The following is a 24,311-nucleotide window of genomic DNA, read 5'->3' on the forward strand; positions in this document are numbered from 1 at the left end:
TAGGCAAACTGAATTAATAGTCACCTCTGCAATAAGTTCCACTGATTCGGTAGGCCAACTTTAGCTGCAAGTTATTATAAATAACTCAGGCCCATTTGAATCAATGGAACTTACAAAGGAGTTGATTCATTACATCCCTAATGGTTCACCTGGCCTACTCTGATGCAATTTATTGCGCTATGCAAGAGAATTTCAGCCAATGGAAGCAAGTTTCTCTATGATCATCTGGATAAACCTTCTAAATAAAGATTTCTACTCAAAATGGACAATTTGCTGAAGATCCAACATGTGTGACACATATACAGTGGACCCTCGACTTACAGACGGCTCGACTTACAGACTTTTCGAGTTACAGACCTCTCTGGCCGCAAAATTTAGATTCGACTTGCAGCCGGAGAATCGACTTACAGACCAGAAAAAAAACAAAATGGAACAAAAATAGAATAAAAACTGCTAGTTATGGGATTAATTGGTTTTCAATGCATTGTAGGTCAATGGAGATTCGACCTACAGACTTTTCGACTTGCAGCCACCGTTCCAATACGGATTAATTCCGTAAGTAGAGGGTCCACTGTATTTTCATTTTTAATCATACAACTTAATTGTAGTTAAGTTTAGAGAGCAGCTTTAAATTCAAATTCTCTCCCTTTTCATTTAGTTTCAACCAGTTCAACAGGCTTCTTTTATATCACACCAATTAATATTAACCCACCCATGAATTATACCAGGCTCTCCGATACATTGCTCTCCATGATAAACAGTGAAAACAGAGAGCAAGGGGGAAAAGGTCTACATGTTAGATCCCCAAATGCTTCAGGCAAATGACATCCGATACTATTCTTCCCCATGCAAAATAATTCCAGGTGGCAGTGGAAAGAAAGGAAATCAGCAGGAATTTATCACAGCCAATCCAAAACTCTTATTTATTCAGGTGCACAGCACAACATATAAACACATTCAAGATTAATTTCTGAAAGCTATTTTAGTTCTGCCTTACTGCAACGATGCTTGATTTTAATAATATTGGAGGAGAGATTTATCCACTTGAAGGAAGAAATTTCTATGCAGATCACAATAACAGGGCATAATCTTTCACTGTTACCATCAGATACAGCACATCCTCACAAATGTACAAACCAGATCCAACCTCCAATAGTCTCCTTTTGAAATGGATCAAAACCTGTTTGCAGGTTAATTTTGAAAAGGAAAAACATATATTGCCATAGCAATTTCTACTCTATTTTGTGTTGGTGGGTAAAGTCCCTCCTAAATGAAAAAAAAAATATGACATAAGAAATGTTACCTATACAATGAAATTTTGCAGTTCAATTACAAACTAAGGGTAACTTATCACCAGTAAGGTTACTTCTGTGGATATTATATTTAAATTGGTGGCAAAAAGAAATTTTAAAAGACTATCAATTTATGTCACAATTTTAAAAAAATACTGTGATTTTGGAAAAATAAATGCAGCCATACAGAAAAACAGAAAATAAAATTTTAATAAAGTTACTCCAAAACACAGCATCCGAATTGCATAAAGGATTTTGTAGCCAATATTTCAATATTATCCTGAGGACATCAAAAGATACAGAATGGCAAACTAAAGTAATAAATATTGGAGGTCATCAGTAATTATAACCAATTTTTACAGGTGATTCCAAGAAAAAGTTCAGTAGAAGATCTCCATACAACAGCTTTCATACATGTAAAGCAGAGTTAAAACACTTGTGCCATTTAAGTGAACAATTACGTTTTGCTTAGAGCCATTTCTCTGACCAGTTTCATCTTCTCCTTGCCTTAACAGCAGTTCTTTTCTTCCCCTAGATCAAATAATCAGGTGGGCTGCAGGGAAGAAAACAAAGCCAAAGGCTACATGTGACCCATGAGTTATGTGGTCATGGACTATGTGATTCAGGGCCAACTTGTAGTAGGTTATTATTGGTAGCACTAAAGCTGGACCTGAGGCCCAAACGCCCAACATGAAGACCGTGAAACATACATCTAGTGATATGAAATGCTGAATGAACTACAACTGCCAATATGCCTTGGAAATAGCTTTATCTCATTAAAACTATGTAAACATGTCAACATTGTAAATAATTCAACAACATGTGTTATCAGATTTGCCTTTCTGTACTATTAAAAAAAACCTGGTGAATCTAACATAGGCTCTCCTACTTGGTAGTGTTAGGCTACAAATAAAAGGGTCAGAGGAGGAGAGGGCAGGAAAAGAAAGAAACCGGAAGATGTACGTATCTTATTCCATTCATTAACTTATGGCATTGCACTACAGTTTTCATACAGCAATGCCACACTTTGTGGGTAACTGCAGCTAAGAACAAATGGAGAAAAGTGTGGAATTAAGTCTTATAGAAGTATACATATTTCAAGAAGACAAACTGGCTACAGTGTTTAAAATGGGAGACTCTGAGGCACCACAAGAAAAACTTTGCTCCTTCATTAAGGCAGGAGCAATGTGTATGGTATCAAGCACTTAAATTCATTTGCAATCAACCAAACTTCTTTTGGGAGCAGAATTTGTCTCAGCTAAAACTTGGAGCATCTTTTCTGAAAAATGAAATAAGCGCTCTCTCCTTTTACTTCCTATGGCTAAAACATAGTCAATTCATTCTCACAGCAGATAAATCTTTCTGACTGGTCATTATTCAGGAAAAGGGAGGCAACATGTGTGACAGGGTACCTTTTGTTTCACTTCAGCTCCGACAATCTGTTTTTCATTGAGCAGTGTTTTTAGTTCATTCTCCACAACATTTTTCTTTAATTATGATAAAAGACAGTAACTTAATCAAGCATAAATCCTGCCCAACTGAACATAAGAAAACAAAGGGAAATATTCATGCAGGTGGCCTTTTCCTCTCAATTATTGGTTATACACCACTATAAAGTATTCACAAAATTGGTTCTCTCTAAAAAACATACAACTGTAATAAAAGAATCAACACTTCATTCCTGTTCTTTTTTTAATCAATGCTCTAAGCAAAACATAATTGTTCTTGTATATGAAATGACCTCTCACACTGACCTCCCTTTAAAAAAAACACTAAGCAGTTTTCAAAATAAAATCAAAGTAAGGTTGTCATCATATTAGTATAATTATTTTGTTGTTATGGTTACATGCCCCATTTTTAGAAGAGGCCAGGAAGTCAGTCCAAATGTAAAGGGTTACAAACCACTAGCATTGGTTTTTGACAAATATCCAGCCAGAACCTGGAAAAAGTTACTTATTCATGTTGGTTGGGAAACTCTAGGGACGTGGTGGCGCTGCGGGCTAAACCGCAGAAGCCTGTGCTGCAGGGTCAGAAGACCAAGCAGTCGTAAGATCGAATCCACGTGACGGAGTGAGCGCCCGTCGCTTGTCCCAGCTCCCGCCAACCTAGCGGTTCGAAAGCATGCAAATGCAAGTAGATAAATAGGGACCACCTCGGTGGGAAGGTAACAGCATTCCGTGTCTAAGTCGCGCTGGCCATGTGACCACGGAAGATTGTCTTCGGACAAAAACTCTGGCTCTATGGCTTGGAAATGGGGATGAGCACCGCCCCCTAGAGTCGAACACGACTGGACAAAAATTGTCAAGGGGAACCTTTACCTTTTTTGGGAAACTCTGAAATATGTTAAGTATCCATCCCCAGTTTTTTTTTAAGTCACCCCAAAGGAAACCTATTTCAATTATAAAGATGTTGATTTCAAGGTAACCCACAAAGCAATACACCCACAAATGAGTGGCCAGACTGTGGCAAAGTGTATTGGTGAGGACCAGGTTACATTACCGATCATCCCCATAAAGGTAAAACGGGTTTGCGTTTTTTGCAACTGTGCTGATAACTGAGTTCAATGGCCAAACTGACTTTTGTTAAACAAAACTAGCATCTGGCAAATGGGCTGGCAGATGCCACTCAAATGACATAGTGTGCCTCTTGGTTGAGCTTGATTGTTACAAAACTTCACAAGTACTTTTCCAGTTCAGTAGATTCAGACAATGCCACTTGATGCAGGAGATGCTGCATCATTCCAGAGCACATTCTTTGGGTTGTAAGAAAGATTGGCCAATTTGCTACTGTTTTGCAGATCTGGAATCTTGACATTTTTTCATTATATCAAAAGAGTATGATTTTACGCAGATAATGGCTTGGATCCAATGAAGAATTTGGAGTTCTAATTTATATAAAGTGAGCTTGGAACAGTTATGAGCTTCCAGATGGAAATAAAGCCAATGAATCCAAACACATCTACTCATCTTCTTTTAAAAAAGTAATCAGACTTAAGATGAATGAATGAATGAATTTATTTGTTACGGTCAGGTGATCAGCTCATAAAACATTATATAGCTAAAATATACAAAATGTATCAGGCTAAGGTGAGTGCTTTAAAGAAGTTTTATATATATTTATCTCACACAATAAAACTTGTATAAGAAATTACTGATAAATTTGGCCTTTGAAAGTAAGAACAGCTTTAAAAAATTACACTCCATATTCATCTTGTCAATTAGATGAAATTTAGATTTGCTCCTATATCCTTATTTAAAAGCAGACTGGCACTGCAGAAATATCCCAGGCTATGAAAGGTACACATATGCCAAGCTATAACTAAATGACAATATGCGAAATTCATTTAGTTCATTCAAACATAGAAAGCCAAGAATAGGGCATAAATGTTTTTCCCAGGTGCACAGAACATTATCTAAAGAACATTCAGGTCTGTGACCACCAAACGTGTAGCTGGTTTTCTTGTGGTGGCTGGATGAAAATTGTTTTAATTATCTTCAGTTTTTGATTAAAACAATTTTAGTTTCAACTATTTTAGCTTCTATTTAACATTTATGGTCCAAACCTACCACTAGCTGTTTACTAAGAACTGTACCCAGGCATCCACAAATGCATTCATACTGTAGAATGCATTGGCCTGCCACACAGAAAAGGCAGGACAGGGTGTTCATGCCTAGCAAAACTTGCAAACAACTAACTGTTCATTTCATCCCATCTTTATTTCAAAAGGCAAGTTCACAGATTTCCAGTATTCAATGCATACATGCTACATGCCTCTCTCCTGCACTTTGGACAAACGGCCTGGCATTTATTAACCTTTAGTATAATGGCCACCACCCTGACTTTCAGAAAGAAGAAAGAATCTAGAACATTGATTTTAAAAAGTAATGCACTGTTTTTCACAAAGAGGAAGAAGTAATCTGTTGTTGTTACCCCTTGTTCATTTTAGGCCAGAATTTTCATTATCAATGCTTTTTATTGTAGTTAACTTTTTACAGTTACATTTTAAAAGAATAAAGTATAAAAAAATCACTAAGCCATTTTTGAGTAATGAGTAAATATGTTACACAAAAAAGTAGAAGTTATCAATTAGTATAGTTTTGATTTTTTTAAAAAAAACACATTTCTGTATGATTTTAATATTACAGGTGATGTCATAACTTCTGACATACTACTTCCATCAGAACTCCACTGTTAAGCACTGTTGTACAATGTTTTTACAGTGTGTAAATGGAAATTTGGGTTAGGATGTCTCTCCTCAATTTGAAAGTGTTCTCTGCTTGTTTTTCAGATCCCTTCTTCTCCCTCAGCCCCTTGCACCACAGATTATCCAACTGCTCATTCATTTTGTAACGTTTTTATTTACAGTATATCCTTTTTGCTTCCAATGGTGAGTGAATCAACCTACAATGTCAGCTGTGATGTTTAAAAAATGAAAGTTATAACATTAAACATAAGCACTGGGAATTAGACTCATTCAAAACTTTTTTTAAATTGTCACAAAAGGAAAACAGCAACCACCATCAAAAGCCAGTTGTGACCAAAAGTTTGTTTAATAAAAATGTTTTTGCCTGCCAATAGAATAAAAACAGGGAGAAAGAGCCTGCCACATCTCTCTCTCTCTCAAGGGCATTTCATGGCCTAGGAGCAGCTCCTGAAAAGGCCTTCTCTTATCTCTTCACCAAATGTGCTTTTAAGAGTAGTAAGACCAAGATAAACACCTCTGCTGAAGATTTCACTAGAGGGAGATTTAGTCTTTCATATAGTATGTACCTCAGGAACCCAGACTCGCGCGAGATAGATCTTCTTGGACCTACTGACGCTTCTCATCACTTTCCAAAAACTGCCCTTAAGAGAGAGAATGGAATGTAACTCAGATATAGGACACTGTGGGCAGATCAGACATTTCCAAGAACCAGTACACTAGTTTGATTGTGCAGATGTACTCCTGACCGTTACTGAAACCTGGACATTCAGCTCAGGGCTCAATCTTGGGACTATAACTAAGCTGCAAAACAGAGTTTTCAAGTGGAAAGTAACCCTGTCTAGCACACCTTGAATCTCTATGCCAGGATCTGCCTTGTCTTGACTGGATTAAACTCCAGTCAGTTCACCCTCATCCAGTCCATTACTGACACAGGGTTAGCATTGAAACACAGCTTCCTTGGATTCAACTTAATTGAGAGACAAGAGTTGGCCATATTGGCTGGAAAGGAAGGGAGTTTAATCCACAATCTGAATATCTGCAAGCTGGCAAAGGTTATTTAGCCACCATTACAAGCATGAATCCCATGCAGTTCTCTCCTTCGTTATCTTCTCTGCTAGTATATCCTAAAGAAGGCCATCAGAATGTTCGGCTTCTCATCTAACACCCATGATCAGAACGCAGCATCTGATACTGTACTGAACTGGAGGCAGACAAAGTGGATCCTATAGGCCAGTGGCCCCCAAACTTCAGATGTTCTCAAACTACAATTCCCAGAAGCCTTCACCACCACTTCTGCTGGCCAGGATTTCTGGGAGTTGTCCAAGAACTCCTGGAGGCTTAAGGTTGGGGACCACTGCTATAGGCCATATGAGCCCCCATCTCCTCCGCCAATACACCTGAGGCCCCCAATACACCTGAGGCTCCCATCATCGTCTTTTTTAAAAAAATCACTCTAAAATTCTCCTTCACACCTCTAGGAGACGTAGGAGGCAATTTTGTCATATTTTTGTGCCTTCCAATGACCCTTGCTGCACACACTACCAATAAAGATACAGTGGTGCCTTGCAAGACGAACGCCTCGTGGGACAAAAAAACCTTGCAAGACGAATGGTTTTGGCTATTGGGTTGATGACTCGCAAGACGAATGCTTTTATGGATGATTTTCACAAGACGAATGGTTTTGATATTTGGGTTGATGACTCGCAAGACAAATGTTTTTACGGATGATTTTTTCAAGACGAATGTCTTCAGGGTTTTGTTGTTGTTTTGGTTGAAATTTCAACCGTTAATACCCAGGATGCATGGTGCACTGTGCCGGGAAGGATAAAAAAGCCTCCCCAATGCAGCCTAGGTTCACTTTTCCACGTGCAGTTCCAAGGTTGACTTCGTGAGGAGCAACTGTGGTCTGTGTTGTGGGGCATCCTGTGTTTGGTTCGGTCTGTGTTGTGGAGGCATTCTATCTTTGGAGATGTTGGTGTGGTCTTTGGAGAAGTTGGTGTGGTCTTTCGGAACTTTTTGGCCAGCAAAAGGTAGGTGTGCATTTGTTCTTCTGTGTTGGGGGGGAGGTTATGCCAATTTATTTATTTATTAATAAATAAGTTGCAGAAGAAAGGTGGTGGGTTTAGCTTGTGCTGGGGGGGTTATGCCAAGTTTTTTAGGGTTTTTTTGTAAGTTGGAGAGGAAAGGTTGGGGGCTTAGCTTGTGATGGGGGGATATGCCAAGTTTTATTTTTTTCTTAGCTTGTATTGGGGGGATTATGCCAAGTTTTTTATTTTTATTATTTTGGTAAGTTGCACAGGGACAGGAGGGCTTTGGTCCATAAGTAGCAATGGCTGCGATATAATTAGCAGCACGAAGGTTGAACGATGCAAGAGAGTACACTCTGCGGGCTGCAACATCCAGTTTTCTTCCTTCTTTATTATTAGGTGTTGTAGAAGAGCAGTTGCGTGCCCTGTTTTGAGTTGCATCAATTAATAATGAGTTAGGTGGTGGGTGTTTGTAGAGGAACGTGGTGTCATTCCCATGCGGTCTGAAAAAGTTTTTCACTTTATGTAACATTTGTGGGATAGACAATGGTTTAGACAATGTTTGTTTGGTCAAGTCTAGAAGAGATGGTATGAAACTCAGGCTTGGAGGAAGAGATTGTTGATTATTTATGTCCTTGTACACTTTGTCGGTTTGTACATGTAAAGGTTATTTGACATCTAAGTCCATTGATTTAGCAACACATAAGATGAGTTGTATGACAAAAAATCATCTGAAGGTAACGGTGGGTCATTACGATTTCTGTCAGAGTCAGGTGTTGGCAGATTAGGTATAGATCCTTGGTCTGGAACAGAGAGGGAGGAATGTGAGGAGGTAGAATACGATGAAGGAGCAGGAGAAGATGGACCATAAAGTGGTGGCATCGAAACTGGTGCAGTATGGTGAGATTCAGTTGGAGATGGTGTTGGTACCACTGGATTATGATGAGTTCTAGACGACTGATATTGGTTCGGTACCGAGGTTTGCTTGGGATGGTCCTTGGTAGGTTGTTTAGTACCAGGAGGTAATGGTTGAGGACCAGAATAGGTTGTGGTCGATTGTACCGACTTCTGAAGCAACGGTACTGAGTCGCACGACTTTTTTGGTACTATAGTATGAGACTTTGAGACATCCCTATACTGTCTCTTTCTGGAGGTATGCGTTGGTACCAGAGAGTCTGGTACCGAGTTGATGTCCGATGAGGACCGGGATTGGTAGGTGTCACAGTACCGGTGCCTGTACCGAGGGTATGAAGATGAGGACAAAGTGTCTGAATCTGAATCGCCTACGGATGTGGAGCGATGGGTAGAAGGTGGACTCGAATGCGGAGACATCAATATCATAGTCATATCTGCCTCAACCGGTGAGACCAGGAGTTAAGCCAAAATAGGTGATTCTGGCTGAGCAGAAGGAATCATGAGTGAGTCTTCCAAAGAATCAATACGGATCGTGGGTTGATCCTGTATCGGGAGGTCCGGTACTGTGGTTGGTTGGACCTGAGAAGATGATTTTTTTTCTTTTTCTTCTGCTTGGTAGAATTAGAAGGTGGAAGTGATGATGGGGCTGAAGAAGGCTTGGTGGACAGAGGTGCTTTAGATTTAGATTTAGATCTTTTGAGAAGCCTTGGAAGGGCTTGGAAGGGAGGCAGCAGGCAGAGCTGAGGATTGTGAAGAGAGTTCTGTAATGGGAGGAGCGTCCATGGTTGGAGGCTGGAGTGATTTTTCCCAAAGGAAAGACCTCAAGCATTGTTCTCTCAATTTTAGAGCCTGTTTTGTAACATTTCTCCAAAACTAGCAGGAGGAGGTCTGATGGGTTTCCCCCAAGAAGAAGAGGCAGTATTTATGGCCATTTGAGAGAGGTATTTTGTTAGAGCACTGTGGTGTTTGCCCTCATGCCTCTTGCCTGTCCCTCCAAACACAGAGCACATGAAGGCAAACTACTACTCCTTTTTAACCCGCTGCCACCAGTTGATCACTAAATCAACTTTACTCCTGGAAGGATGAAGATGCAGGTCCAAACTTTGCTGTCTTTTAAATAAAACATTTTTATTGATTATAGGTGTTATTATTAATCTTAGGTAACTTTTATTATCATCAGTCACAGCCTTCTATTAGTTACTGCAGTTCTTATTCACTTTTCACTCTAATCACCTCAGATCTCCCAAACACCAAACTCTATCTCCTTCTCCACTCTCTCACTCTGACTCTCACTGACTCTTGACTGCCTCTTTCACTCTCTGACTCCGAGTCTTTATTACATTTCTCTCGGCTCCACCTCTCAGCAACATTAGCCTGAAACATGAATATTCATAACTACTTAACATAATAAGGGTGAACGCTACAAGCACGTAGTGCATTTTTTTGAATGGGGGAGTTTCCTTGCCATAAATGGCGGGAAGGGAAGAACTTGGGGGGGGGGAAAGGGAAGGGGAAGTGGGGGAACAGTATAGAACAAGTCTCTTACTATTGGATAAAACAGATATTACAGGGAAAAGGCAATCAGTAATCTGTTCTTTCTTTTAGAATCGTGATGGCAAAGAGGAGCAGTTTGAAGAGGAGACCTCATGTGGTGGCGGTAAAAAAGAACTGAGGTACTTTGGAGGGTGGGCAGACCTCGTGGATGGGGGTGTGGTCCTGCCTAGATTAGCATAAAGCTCTAGAATATTCCAGAGATCTCTGCACAGGCGCAGAATTAACCCATTAGTGTGCATTCACAGAGACCACAAAGAAGAAAGACATAGTTGCATGGCAAAGTGCCAACATTATTGTAAACGTATTCTTATAATAATTAAACTAGAGTCCTCAGGCATCTTAAAAGCTAACTTTGGTTCAGAGTATGTTTTCATGGACTTTATCCTTCTTCAGAGAGGCTTCAGAAAAAGTGGACCAAAGTCCATGAAAGCTTATGTCTTTTAAGATGCAGCAACACTTTTTTGTTAATATAAGTTATCTTGCAAAGATGTCACTCAAGATACATGCAACAATCTTTTTTTAAAAAAACAAACAAACCCCGCACGATATATTTATATTAAGCATCTTGTTACCTTTTCTCTAGTGTGGCGTTCAGCTCTGCCCTCTCCTGTCTGTCATAGCTGGGCAGAGGAACCTCAGCCAATGAGAGGACAGAGGGTGGTGCAGAGATGGGAGGAGCTGGGTTATATAAGGTGTGTGTGATGTGTGAGAGGAGATCAGTTTGGAAGATGAGTGATTAGAGAGATTGATAGAGAGTGAGAAAGAGCCTGGCAGTGAGGGAAAAGTCTGTGTGAGCTAGTGTCTGAGAAACAGTAATTGACTAATTGATTTAAACCTGTGATTTACTCCTTTTATTTTGTGTAATCAATAAACACCTTATTTTGTTTGAAAGAAATACTTGTCCTTGTGAATGTTAAAGGATAGGTTGGTGGCAGCAGTTTTTGGTGAGAAGTAGTGAGCACTCTTAGAGGCCTGGATGGATAGAGGCTTGAGAGTGGCCTCCTACACCCAGTATCTCCAAAACTCAAAACAACTCGAATCCTAGAATTTACATATTTTATACAATATTTCTGCCAGTGTCTTATGTTTTTGCATGCCAATATAATGGCTGGAGCCACTGAGTTAAAATGACCTCCTCAAATATGTTGGTGACATTATCTAGGTTCTCTCTTTAAAGAGTTTTTGTATACACCTGTTAGGAGGCTTGGAAGAGAAGGTTCACTTTAGGCAGGGAATAAAAGCTTTGTTTGTTTGATGGCAATCCCTATGTTCACACTTCCTCTACTCTGCTCAACTGTTGATTAATCAGCGAGAGCCTCCAAACCCACAGAAAGCCAGCTGAAGCGCCCCACTTTCTATAACTTTGATTGAAAAGCTTTGTAACTTCTGTATCAAGCAGGTACTCATTATCAAGTACTCACTATCAAGTAGAGATTCATGGAGTAAGAACAGCAGGTATGGCAAGCCATTTGAGATTACTTCTCCACCTTGAGAATGAAACTCCCTCCAAATTTTGATATTTGTTGCTGCAAAGTCTAAAGCCAGCTAAAGTCTAAAGGCAGCTTTACTTTGTCTTTGGTTGGTTGAGAGCTGAGACGGACACCCAGTTGTGGGCTTAAGAACTCTAAAGAAAATCTGGGAGTGCCTGCTCTGTGTTTGTTCGCATTTTTATTACCGCATTCAAGCTTGTGGGAGCTCCCCATCGTTTTTAATCTTTAATTCTGGTTGATGAACTTATGAGAAGAAAGGGAGACAAAAGAAAATCACTAATTTCTTTTCTCCCAAAAGTGAGGGCGTTAAACACACACATGAAATTTTAGACTGATCAATTGAGAATAGGTGTACAATAATAGAATCAAACAAAGAAGATCCTGGTCCTAACCTAGCAATGGAACTAGCATCTGCAGAAAATGCTTTGGTCACCAGTGGAGTGGAGAAGAAAGGAAGAAAGGAGGTAGATGACTTTATATTAAAACAAATAGAGGAATTAACACAAGAAGGCACCCAAATAGAAAAAGGACCCCTGCCAAAAATAATATAGTATCAGCACAATGTTCCATTGCATAAAATATATCCTAGATAAAATGAAGTTAATTAAATGATTCCTCTTCGACTCTCATGAGCTACATTAGTCAACTTAATTGCAATAAGCAATTTGCCCAGAAACAATAATGCACAAACTGACCAAGGTACCACACCCCCACTTTCACTGAATGATTTGTCCAAAAGGAAAAGAAACTCTAAAGAGAAGGCTAAACACAGGGAACAGGTAAGGAGTCCACATGGGTGTACAAAAAAGAATAAAAATATTAAGCGCACAAGCAAGATAAAAAAAGTCATCTGACAAGATGGATTTCCATAATCTATTTAAGCTTATTGAGAGGAAACCAAAGAAAGAAAGAAAATCTTCTAGATCCCAAAGGAACTCTGAAAAGTTAGATACTGGCCAGGCCCTAAAAATTTAGACCAAATAGTTATTACTCCCCCCATTACAGGACACTGAGGATAAAATAGATACAGTGGTGCCTCGCTTAACAATTACCTCGTTAAACAACGAATCCGCTTTATGATGAGGTTTTTGCGATCACAATAGCAAAACAATGTTTAGATAGGGAAATTTCGCTTGACGAGGATCGGTTCCCTGCTTCGGGAACCGATTTTTCGCTAGACGATGATTCTAAAACAGCTGATCAGCGGATCTAAAATGGCTGGCCGCTGTGCAAAATGACTCCCCGCTGTGCTTTAGGACGGATTCCTCGCTTTACAGGCACCGGAAAATGGCCGCCCTACGGAGGATCTTCGCTGGACGCTGAGGTATTTAGCCCATTAGAACACATTGAACTAGTTTTCAGTGCATTTCAATGGGCTTTTTCGTTTCGCTTGACGAGGATTTCGCTTAACAGCGATTTCAACCGAACGAATTATCCTCGTCAAGCGAGGCACCACTGCATAGTGGGAAATGATCCATGGACTGACATGGCAAATAGTAACCCTAAGAAGAATAATCAACTAACATCCCAGTTGATGCAACCTGAGAATAGAACTAGATGGAAGTTAAGATTCTGTGGATACCCAGCATTCTGTGGATACCCAAAACAAGAACGCAAATGGAACTTGATCAGCACTCTAGAACTTATAATTCCCAAATTAACTTCCACGTCCCAAATTCTAAATGTGGACTACTTATTCCACCATCATACCCAAGGACATGTGACAGTAACATTCAAAGATAGCATAATAACCAATAGGATTTATAGCAGAAGAAAGGAATTAGCTGCGAGGGGTATAACTGCTGTACGATATTTTAAAAACAAAGCACATCCCCTATCTCTCTTGTATTTCTTACATAATGCTTACCTGTGGTTTAATCTTGTTCCAAAATTTAATGAAGGGTTGCCATTTACCCAGTAATTAACTTGGTTGTGCAAGCCCTACCTTTCCAGATTTATAGCTGGTGAGCTTTTAACAACTTACACTGCATATGGAAACTCAGGTCAACAGAGCAGCCAAATATAAAAATGGGTTTTCTTTTAACGTCATAAGCTAATACTGAGATTAATCTGACTACCAAAATTTTACTTTACTGATTGGAGTCTCCTCCTCCTCTGCAATTCCTGGTTCCTTTAAAAAATGGAGTTGCAGAAGGTTTACAAATCTTTGGCTGGTCTTGTCTACTTGCTTAAATAACTTGTAAGTGCAACAATAGAGTGTCTGAGGAATGTGCCGCCTAACTTCCTGTTATGTTTAAAAATCCTACTGAAGCAGAGTTTCCAAACAGATTGAGAATCTTCAATGGCCAACATGCAAGACTCTCTAATGTGCACAAAAATGTACAAGATTAAAATAATCCCATGGAATTACATTCAGTTAACAATTGTGTTCAGTTAAAAATATTTAAGATGGTAAAATCCTATTAAGACGGCAAGCTTATCTGTAGGCTCTCCCTTAGAAGACAGCAGTTTGTAAGGAAACCAACTTCTCATAAACTATATTTGCATGCATATATATTTGACTGTGAATGAATACAGACATGCACGGCCCATGCAGTCCCAAGTATGTGGACCTTCTACATGCAGATGGTACGCATATCAATAAGATGGGTGACATGCATGTGAGTGTCTGCCTCATGCACAGCTTGAGAAGTTACTTTTAAAAAAGAAGTCATTCTGTAATTACATGCAGGGTCCTATTCTAACCATTAACACCCCCAAAAACCAATTTAAGTACAGTGGGGTCTTGACTTGAGAACTTAATCCGTATTGGAAGGTGGTTCTCAAGTCAAAAAGTCTGTAAGTCAAGTCTCCATTGACCTACAGTGCATTGAAAACCGATTAATCCCGTAACAGGCCGTTTTTGTTCCATTTTGGTTTTTTTCTGGTCTGTAAGTCAAATCTCAGTCTGCAAGTCAAACCTAAATTTTGCGGCCAGAGAAGTCTGTAACTCAAAAAGTCTGTAAGTCAAGCCGTCTGTAAGTCAAGGGTCCACTGTAATTAATTATGTTGCTCATTTTCCTTTCACATTTTTTTTCTTTTAGCAACCATCTAAAGAACACAGTGGCCTGAAATTGAAAGAAACAATCCCCTCAAAATGATCCACAAAAGCACTTTAGCCCCACAAAAGTAACAACAAAAAGATCATGGATAACGGGTTAATGATGTGAAAAAGTAACACATAAAATGTAACACTTAAAATGTATTACACTCACAAGCTCTCTTCTCATGTGCTTACAACAATTTACACATACCCTACAAGCAGTTCCCATGCCATAAGACGTGAGTAGGAGGGTTAATGTTCATGTCCAAGAAACAAGCAATATATGGCAACCTTGTCCTCTGTTAATATAAATCTCTGAGTGGTAAATGTACGGCAATAGTTCTTATCAAATAATTCACTGTGCGAGGCTTTTCTCTGGCAAAGAAAATGTCCTCCCCATAAGGACAAAAAAAAAAAAAAAAGATAATGTGGATTTCTTTTTGATGAAAACACTGTCTTAAACATTTTGTTAGGCAGGAAAGTGGAGTTTAAAAGAAAACACCATGATTTAAAGCTGATTAAAACAAAATAATGCACAGTCCAAACCTGTATTTTTTTTTCATGACACACTCTTCATTCCATCACCATTATACAAGGTGCTGTGCTCTTACAATGAAGGATTCTTTAATCAGTTCTGACATGCATCCACTTTCCACTTGGCCAGGCCCCAGCAAACATAGTTGTGCTCTACTACACTTCATTTCTCTCCATAAGCTCCCCTTTTCCTTTGGGTAACATACCTCATTTCAAAGGTTACAACTTGCCACAGGATTCAGCCTAGAGAGGACACAGTTGGCTAAACAACAAGGTTTTTCTTGGATTCACACAGTGCTTTATGTCTCAAACAAGAGGTGTCCAAGCTCAAACCTGCCTGGAAGTTATTCCCTGTAAGCTAAAAGAATTTTTTCTTGAATGCTAGATGTAAGGGGTCTTCCTGCAGTCATTTTCCTTTTTCAGAAAAGTGTGCTCAAACTGTGCTCAGATATTTTCCATATTTTATTACTACAGTGATGTGGGATGGAAAAAATCTACATTCTTATGTTTTTCCATGGAATTTTTTTCCCTATTAGCAGAAATGCATTATTCAACTGGAAAAAATACTTTGCAACACAATGCTAATCAAATTGGACAAACTCAGCTGCAGCCTTCTCAGGACTATCCCTTGAACAGGCTGACAGAAGTTACAAAATCATACATATTTATTTGCAAATAATTAGAATAAAAATGAAGCACTCATCAAAATATGCTACACTAAATCACAACAGATTTAAAACAAAGGCTGGGAATCTGTCTGTGGAGGTAGACTGGGTTTTCTGTACCCACCCCCAATTAGACCAGGTGATATGAGGGGGAGATGAAGGCCAAGATGTGTAAAGTAGGCCAGAGGTCACTGTCCACCCACTACAACAACACAAGGGAAGACTCTCATATGTGCTCTTTCACATACTCTCACACACATAAACATGAAATCCAAAGAAAGGGGAGCGGAACCATGCAGCGTAGCCATGCTCCCATTTCTGGCATCACATACCATCCTTGCAACTGTTAAGATGGAAATATCCCATGCAAGCACCTGCCACAGTAAGTAATCATGAGGCAATAAGGGCCCTGTTCATATGAAAGAGCTACATGCCCTTAGATCTTTTTCACAGCGATCCTTACTGAAGTCAAATGAGCTAACTTCAGATATACAGGCAACAGGCACAATACTCTTCTTCCACCCATCACTACCCATGATCTGCAAGAGCAGAAAGAGAGACATTCCAGTGCTAAACCCCTTTGAATTTCTGGATAGTTCAGTGGTTCACATAGAGTCAACCCTCGACTTACAAACCTAATCCGTTCCGGAAGGAAGTTTGTAAGTCGAAAAGTTCGTAAGTCGAATCAGCATTTCCCATAGGAATGCACTGAAAACTAATTAATCTGTTCCGGTTGTTTTTGGTTCTTAGGTCGAGGGGCGGTTTGTCACTCGAATCATTAGTTCTCATAGGAACTAATGCAAAGCCGGTTAATCCATTCCTACCACTAGGGGCAGATTTTTTTCCTTTTTTTCCTTTTAACCTAAGCTGACTTAGGCTAAAAAAAGAGGAAAGAAAAGAGCGAGGGAAGGAGTGAACAGACACCTTTTCAACAGAACACCTTGAAAAGCAACTTTTCAGCCAAGACAAGCACCTTCTGGGAAAAACCAAGCACCTTTCAGACAACAAATCACCTTGAAAAGCACCTTTTCAATCAAGACAAGCCAATACAAGCACTTTTGGGGGGAAAGGGGGGCAGCAAAGGAGGGAGGGAACACCTTTTAAAATCAAAAAAATCAAAAAAATGTAAAAGCCAAAAAATAAAAATACAGTCCGTACAGCACTATGCCAGGCAATACCAGGCAGTACCAGGCAATCTGAAGACTGCCTCCAAATCCATTCTCAAAATGCTGGGAAGAGCGAGGAAGCAGACAGGCACCCTCTTCACTGGCCAACGGTTAACTGAAAGTTCAAATTTCGCGCTTTCCCCACCTCCTCCATGTTTTTTCGGTTCGTAACTCGAATCTAAGTTTGCAAGTCGAGTCAATATTTTTCTATCAGAGTGGTTTGTAAGTCGAAATGTTTGTAACTAGGGCCGTTTGTAAGTCAAGGGTTGACTGTATCTGGCTGTGTATCCTGAGGCTGGAAGTTGACTCTCCCACTGTGCCTCCTTAACAAGAGCTGGACCTGGTGATCCATAGGTTCCCTTACAACTCTGTAGTTCCAAGATCTTATTCTAGTTCAGAGTAATGAACAAATACTGAACTGATGATCTCCCAGGGTTCAGATCTGAAAAGAATGTGCATTTCAAAACAACAATAAATGTTTTACTAATCTAGAGATTACATTCTTAGAGTATCAGATCAACTTCTGCAAACCAATAGTTCGAACAGTTATTCTCCTGAAATCAGCAGCTTGACAAGATACCAAAAATTGCAAAGTGACCAGGACAACTTTCAACAGAACTATTTCAACTGGCAAAGAAAAGAGGGGTGTGTCCAAGCGTGTGTGTGCATGATGTTCAAAAATTTAAAATATGTTCACTGTTCTGTTAAGACTTCCGATATACCTACCTCATATTTTCTGAAAGTATATAACCTAAGTCACATCTTGGTTTCCAGATTTCTAGCATATAAATGCCCATATATTTTTACCATGAAATATCAATTTTATGTGCAATCATTCCTTTCCAACATTTGTCTTTTTGATCAGCTCTCATTAGTTTAAATCTGGTCATTGTCAGTGTCCGCCAGACCCACACATTTAAAGACATGAAATGTTACTTTATCTTTTTTAATTCATACAATATCTGGCTCTCAGTGCTGAATAAAGATTGTGGAAATTGTTTCCAGAGCTACCTTTCATCTTAAGAGGCAACAGTGGGGATTCTGCCTTTTTGAAACAAGCTCTCTTTGTCCCAAATTGCTCCCCAAAGCCCAACAATTCTGAAACCTTCCTCTTAAAACAGCCCCATCTTATATGTACACAGAGACCCCTACAGCTACACCAGTGTAAGTTGACACAGCGTATGAAACAGGCTACATTTTCCAAAACACTGCCTTCTACTGATCAAAGTAAATGTAGTCCCAAGGAACTCCCAGCAGCATTTCCCAGAGTCACCTATCTGGAAGTTTAATGGCATTTGCTGAGCATGTGGAAAACTTACCAGTCATGCTATGGTCAAGATACCAATTCTCAATGCACTATAGCATGTATGTGATACATGATCAAGTTGCATCTGACTTATAGTGACCTTGACAGGGTTTTCAAGGTAAGCAAGATATTTGAGTTTCTGGTTTCACCAGTGCTGTCAACACTCCTCCCCCCCACATGTTTCCATGACAGGATCTGAACCCATCACTCTACCCAATACACCAAACAGCACCAAAAGCAAGCTTCTCCCAAATTATTTAAAACTAGGAACAGCATTGCTTCTTGACTAGTTCCAATTTACACATACAGCAACATATCAGAATATTAATCGTCCCTCGAAGAGACAGCAAGCATGCAAAAAAGATGGACTATAGACTAGTCCTTTCTGTAAAGAGCTACTTTTTTACATGCAGTGAGAGAGTTGCTAGGCGGGTAGCTTATTTTGTTTTTCTTTTATTTCTATTTTGGCCGTGGGATTATTTGAATGTGAGATCTATGCTAGTATTCTGAAGTGTTACAGACCAAAGAAATGTACAAGTCATGGGCTGAAATCCAGTTTGCAGAGCTGCACAACACAATGAAGATGATGTCATCCGCTGAGGACATGCTGCAGCCATTTTGAGCAACCAAAAACCTTCCCTGAGACCCTTGCAAATGTTTAGGGTTCCCTTCAAAGTTGTGGAATACCTTCCTGCAGAAGACCAGGCTCACTCCCTCATTCCTTCCCTTCCGGTGGCAGGCAAACACCCCTCTTTTAAATTGATTTTGTACTCTCCAGTCAATTCTGACTCATAGTAATGCCTTTCGGGGTTTTCTAGGTATATAGTACTCAGAAGTGGTTTATCCCTTCTTCTGCGAGCACTCTAGGACTGTGCAGTTTGTCCATAGCTCCATAAGCTGATTTGTTTCTTGGGAGGCAGAATGGGGAATTAAACTCCCAACCTCTGGCTCCACAAGCCAGTGCCTCCTTGACAGGGATGGACTCAATGATCCATAGACTCTCTTCCAGCTCTGCAGTCCAATTATGATGATATTGTTGATATCAGACTCACTAAGCTATTCAGTCAGGCTTTTAACAACAGAACACAATTTAAGCAGCATTTCAGTATGCTGTACATCTTTTGCTTCTCATGTAAGTCTGTCATTCTAAGTGTTTTAAAATTGTTTTTACATATTGTTATATATTCAGTTTCTTTAAATCTTACAACTCTATGCTTTTAACTGTACGTACTTGATAACTATCTGTGAGCCAACTTGGGTCCCTATAAGGCAGCACATAATAAAATATTAATAATTACAACAAAGTTTTGAAAAGGGGGAATGCAGAACTTAATACCTGAAAACATCTGTGCTAAAATATAACAGAAATACACTTCCATTACATTTTTTCCCCTAGCAAATAATACAAGGTGCAGAAAAATATCCCCAAGCAAGTTTTGTCAAATCTGATTATTTGTCAGAAGAAATCCAAATATGGCTTTTTTCTCTCTCTCTGTCCTAAAAGGCAAATAGGTTGGATCCAGACTTAATCAGACTTTGAACAGACCTACTGATTTCAGTGGGACAACCTAGAGTATTCTTAAATTGGGAACCAATTCAGTGAAGCCCGACCTGAGCCACACTTTAAGCAAATTCACTAGATTTAGTCTAAATATTACTATTTGGAGACCAACCAATTGTTTCCATATGTTCAGAAGTGGCATATTTCTTTGAGTCTACATCCACCAGCATTGATGCATCTAAAAACACTTTAAAGAAAAAAGCAAAACGCACTGGTTTATTTGCCAAAGTTCATAGAAATGTATGGGCACAGTGGCTACCACAAAAGCTAAACATGTTTAGAGGAGCCAATCCACCTACACTTGCAACTATTCTGGCAGCTGGATCAAGGAAAGAACTGCATGCACAGCGCCCATATCTTGGCACACTTTCTAATTCAGCTGAACAAACACAATTTCCCCCTGCTGATTTGGGGCTACACTATCCTTTCCATACTTCCTAACCCAATCACAATTAATATGCCAGCTCTTCGTTTTACAGCATTTAGCAGTCTGAATCTTTTTACAAGAGAATGCCTGCTGGGAGAGACTGCAAGATAACAGGATCAGGCCAGGGCATCTCATTTCTCTGTTTCTGAACACATTTCACCTTCTATGAACTATACAGAATAACACCTTCTCTTAAGTACACCTCTGCAGCTATTGGTGTTCTCAAAAAGATTTCTGCTGAGGAACGTGGCATAATAAGACAGGTGGTTTCTTATTTCATTATTTTATTGGGCATTACCAGGTTTTCAATCTTCACAAAAGCATTTTGAGAACTAATATTTAAATAATTTTCCCATATAAGGGACAACTGCTATAATATTTCAGAACTAAAATCATCTGTTCTAAATTAAACTAAAATTTCAGTGATTAATGGTTAAATAATCAGAATATTTAGGCTAACAGACTGTAAGTAATGCATCATTAAAGTAGCATGCAAATACTGTTTCTCAAAATGTATATAATTAACAGCAAAGAAAACATGGATATGTTATAGTGGTTCCTTACATGTTGACTGAGCTGTATGGTCAGCAAAATCTCCATTTTTCAGTCTAACCATTAGGTAATCACAGTTATTCATCAACCTCAAGAAATAATCCAGAATTCTGAAAAGCTTGTGTTTCAGTGTATCTTCACTTGATGACAGGGAACCACTCACTTGAGCATTTGTTTAGTTAAATACCACTAGGACACAAGTAACATTTACATAAAAGGAACCCTTGGAATGCCTCACAGAAGACAGCCCACATGAAATAGATGTGACTGTCCACTATTTCCTGCTGTGGCCCTGCACAATTTCCTACAATGTGCATTTAGAAAAAAAAATGAGTTCTCAAGGACAAACACATATGAAATGCAGCTGATGGTACCACATACTAGAAATAGTACAGTCATTTTGTTCCTGGGTGGTCTGGCACAAGAGTTTCTGACAAGCTCAACCAATTCAGCCATTTCAGTGATCAAACCAAAGGAATAAACAATGTAGTCCACAAGGCTGAAGGAAAGCAAATCACATGGTAGACAACATCGTTTTCCACAGAATATTGCAACAATACCTGAATTATAGAACACTGTGAACCTGAGACCTAGGCCTTAATGAGGCTCATTGGACACTAGTAATCATTTAGGCAGAAGAATCTGAAACCAACCTAAGCTTTTTAATTCAACTTTATAGAGCACATAATTTTATATTATCTCTTTTAAAATTTATATCCTGTCAAATAAAATGAAACAGACTGTCTTGTAAATAGCTGGGATGGCTGTAACTAAAATGTGTTTTCTGCAAACTTAATCTTTGTGAATTTTAACATATTCCAAATGTAGCCTTATGTTTCTTTCTGCATAAATTATTTATTTCTCTTCGTAATAGATCTTAGTCTAGAGTTAATTGAACTCTTGGCTGTTTTGAATTCACCATCAGATTTCCAGAGATATAAAGACAGGAAACCTAAAAATGACAGCATCTACCTCTGCAGATATCGAGGGGGGGGGGAGGGGAAGGAAAGTATCATCATGGTGTTTCATACAATGACAGATAATCACAGCAAATATTAGGGGTAAGTTCTTAGATTTCACTTGTTATGGGTTGTTTTGAGAGGCAGTCTGATCAGTTTTCATGTCCTTCAGAAACTGGTCAAAGGGATTGTTCTTCTGGGTTCTTTCATTTTGGATTCCCCAAACATTTTCTGTCCTACAGTCATCCAAATGTCCTAATGAACTAACCATCAGGGGCAAAGCAAACAACAGACAATTCAAAGGCCCTAAAGAACCCTTGGAAAGCTACCTTCAGAAAGCAGGGCAAGAAGGGAAATGCACAGTAAATTAACAAATAGCACCATTTAAAAAAGTTAACAAAGAAAAACACACCCACACCCACCTCACACAAATGAGGAAACAGGTAAAATAAAATTTTAAAAAACACACCTTGCCCCCTCTCCCAAAAAACAAAGAAAGCAAGGAAACAAATAAAAGCAAAAAATACAGTCACAGCTCCTGCCCAACCAAAATGACTGGAAAATAGAGAAATTCTCTCTCCTTCCACTTAATGTCTCTTTTTCCTTGAGTCCACCACCACCAACCAACACAAGCAGCAGGCACCAAAAATAACCCAGGAAAGGAAGGGGGGGAATCCCCCCCCCAAAAAAATCAGGTTAAAACACACAGATGAAGAGCACAATCAAGACAGAGGGCACCACAGAGCTCAGCAGCACATCAGCCTGACCCACAAAGAAAAAATGAAGCAAAAGAACATCCTTCACTGGGTTCAACAACCAATCCATGTCCTTCTGCAATTCAAAGTTCCCTCTCCCTCCCTTGGACATTCTGATTAACTGCTGACAACAACCCTCACAATGTCACATTAACAAAAGGTAAAGGAAAGAGCAAACAAAGGAAGGAAACATGAACCTCAACCTTTCCTGGTGCCATCTTTTGTTAAAATGAAGCATTCAGTTTTAGAAGTTCTACTTCAGAATTAAATCAAATAACAAAAAAATGAAAGTAAGTGCTTCTTTTGTCACCCGTCTTCACGTTGACCTCAAATCTAGCAACTATGTGCTTTACCATATTTCAGGAAATATCACTTCAAGAGGGTTTTTTTCCACTTGCAAATGGTGCCATGCTATCAAGTTACAGTGGTGCCTCACTAGACGATTACCTACAATGACTTTTTTTGAGCAATGTTACGCTTCGCAAAACGATTGTTCCTATGGGCGATTTTCACTGGACTATGTTTGGGTCCTTGGGCCCTTGCAAGACAGTTTTTTTTTACCCTGTTTCGCAAGACAGTTCCCCCCCCATTGGAACACACATTAATTACATAAGACCTACTTTTTAGTGGGGGAGAAAGTATATGCTGCTGGCTTTCCAGGATCTGTCTCCTGGAAAAATTGCAGCATACACTTTCTCTCTCACCTTTTTGGGATAAAAAAGTAGGTCTTATGTAATTAATGTTTTTAATGGGGGGAAAACCCATCTTGCAAAGCATCACCAATGGGGCTAGGGCTGCAAATTTAAATGGTAGAGGATAGTGAAAAAAGCCAAGAACCAAAGGGTAAAGAGATTGTAAAAACACCAGGGAAATCACAAGGGCAATCCCCCATTAACACAAATTATGCAGTTGAGTTCCCCACATTTGGGGAAATCACAGGGATCAGAAGCATACCCAAAGTGCAATGGATGAGCCTCCCCCTGGGAAAACCACTTTTATGACATGATATTTCCCCTCCAAGGTATGAGTTGGAATGGCCCTTGCAACTCCTACCCCCTTCTGTCCCCTGACCCCCCCCCCGGCTCCTCGGTGTTTTGGGGTGCCCTGCAGGACCCCCATCAGGGGCTAAGTGTTCCTCCCGCAATCCTCTAGTGCACAGGTATTAGCATATGCTAATACCTTATGCTAATTATGGGAGGAACACCTGATGGGGGTCCCACAGGGTACCCCAAAACACTGAGGAGCTCTCTTGGCCTCTGGCAGGACTGGGGCTGTGCAGCCCTGTACTGAGTGGGAGGAGCAGCCAGGGGGTCACCATGCCTTGGGGGTCAGGGGGCAGAAGGGGGTAGGAGTTGCAAGGCACCACTTTGCAAGGCACCACTGTATTTTAGTTGTATGTCTACCTTGGGATATGTCTAGCCCCAAAACTTCCAGAAATCCTGGCCAGCAAAGTTAGTGCTGAAAGTTTCTGGGAGTTTTAGTCCAAGAACATCTGGAGACCCACGGTTGGGATCCACTGTGCTAGTCAGTTTTTTTTAATTCACACAGAATTCATTGGGAAAGAAAGCAAGTCATCATTCAAATAAATTTACTACAGCTACATAACATTTTTTTCAGTTTGTAGCAATCCCAGAAAAGTATCTTTCCATATTTACGGATTACATAACTACAGAAACAGATACAAAACTGGCTGGCACTGCATTGTTTCACTATAGATAATGGAAACATTCCTTTGACCATCTTGCAAAATCCTGCTGAACATATGGCGTAATACTATACAATGCACGTATACAATTCCCAAATTAGTTTCATGTCTGACCAAAAAAAAATGTTTTTTAAAAAAATGAGTAGACTAATTTCC

The 24,311-nt window shown here is 39.6% G+C and overlaps 1 protein-coding gene and 1 non-coding gene across 2 annotated transcripts in view; both read right to left on the reverse strand.

Annotated features, from left to right (window-relative positions):
* ROR2 (receptor tyrosine kinase like orphan receptor 2) overlaps positions 1 to 24,311 on the reverse strand; it is a 187,908-nt gene that overhangs the window by 110,616 nt on the left and 52,981 nt on the right. The gene's annotated exons all lie outside the window — the stretch shown is intronic.
* On the reverse strand, positions 23,314 to 23,479 carry LOC140705089 (U1 spliceosomal RNA). The gene has a single exon (XR_012084632.2). It is a non-coding gene; the product is annotated as a U1 spliceosomal RNA (small nuclear RNA).

Source organism: Pogona vitticeps, chromosome 2, assembly GCF_051106095.1.
Source record: "Pogona vitticeps strain Pit_001003342236 chromosome 2, PviZW2.1, whole genome shotgun sequence".
In the NCBI taxonomy this organism is placed as follows: Eukaryota; Metazoa; Chordata; class Lepidosauria; order Squamata; family Agamidae; genus Pogona; species Pogona vitticeps.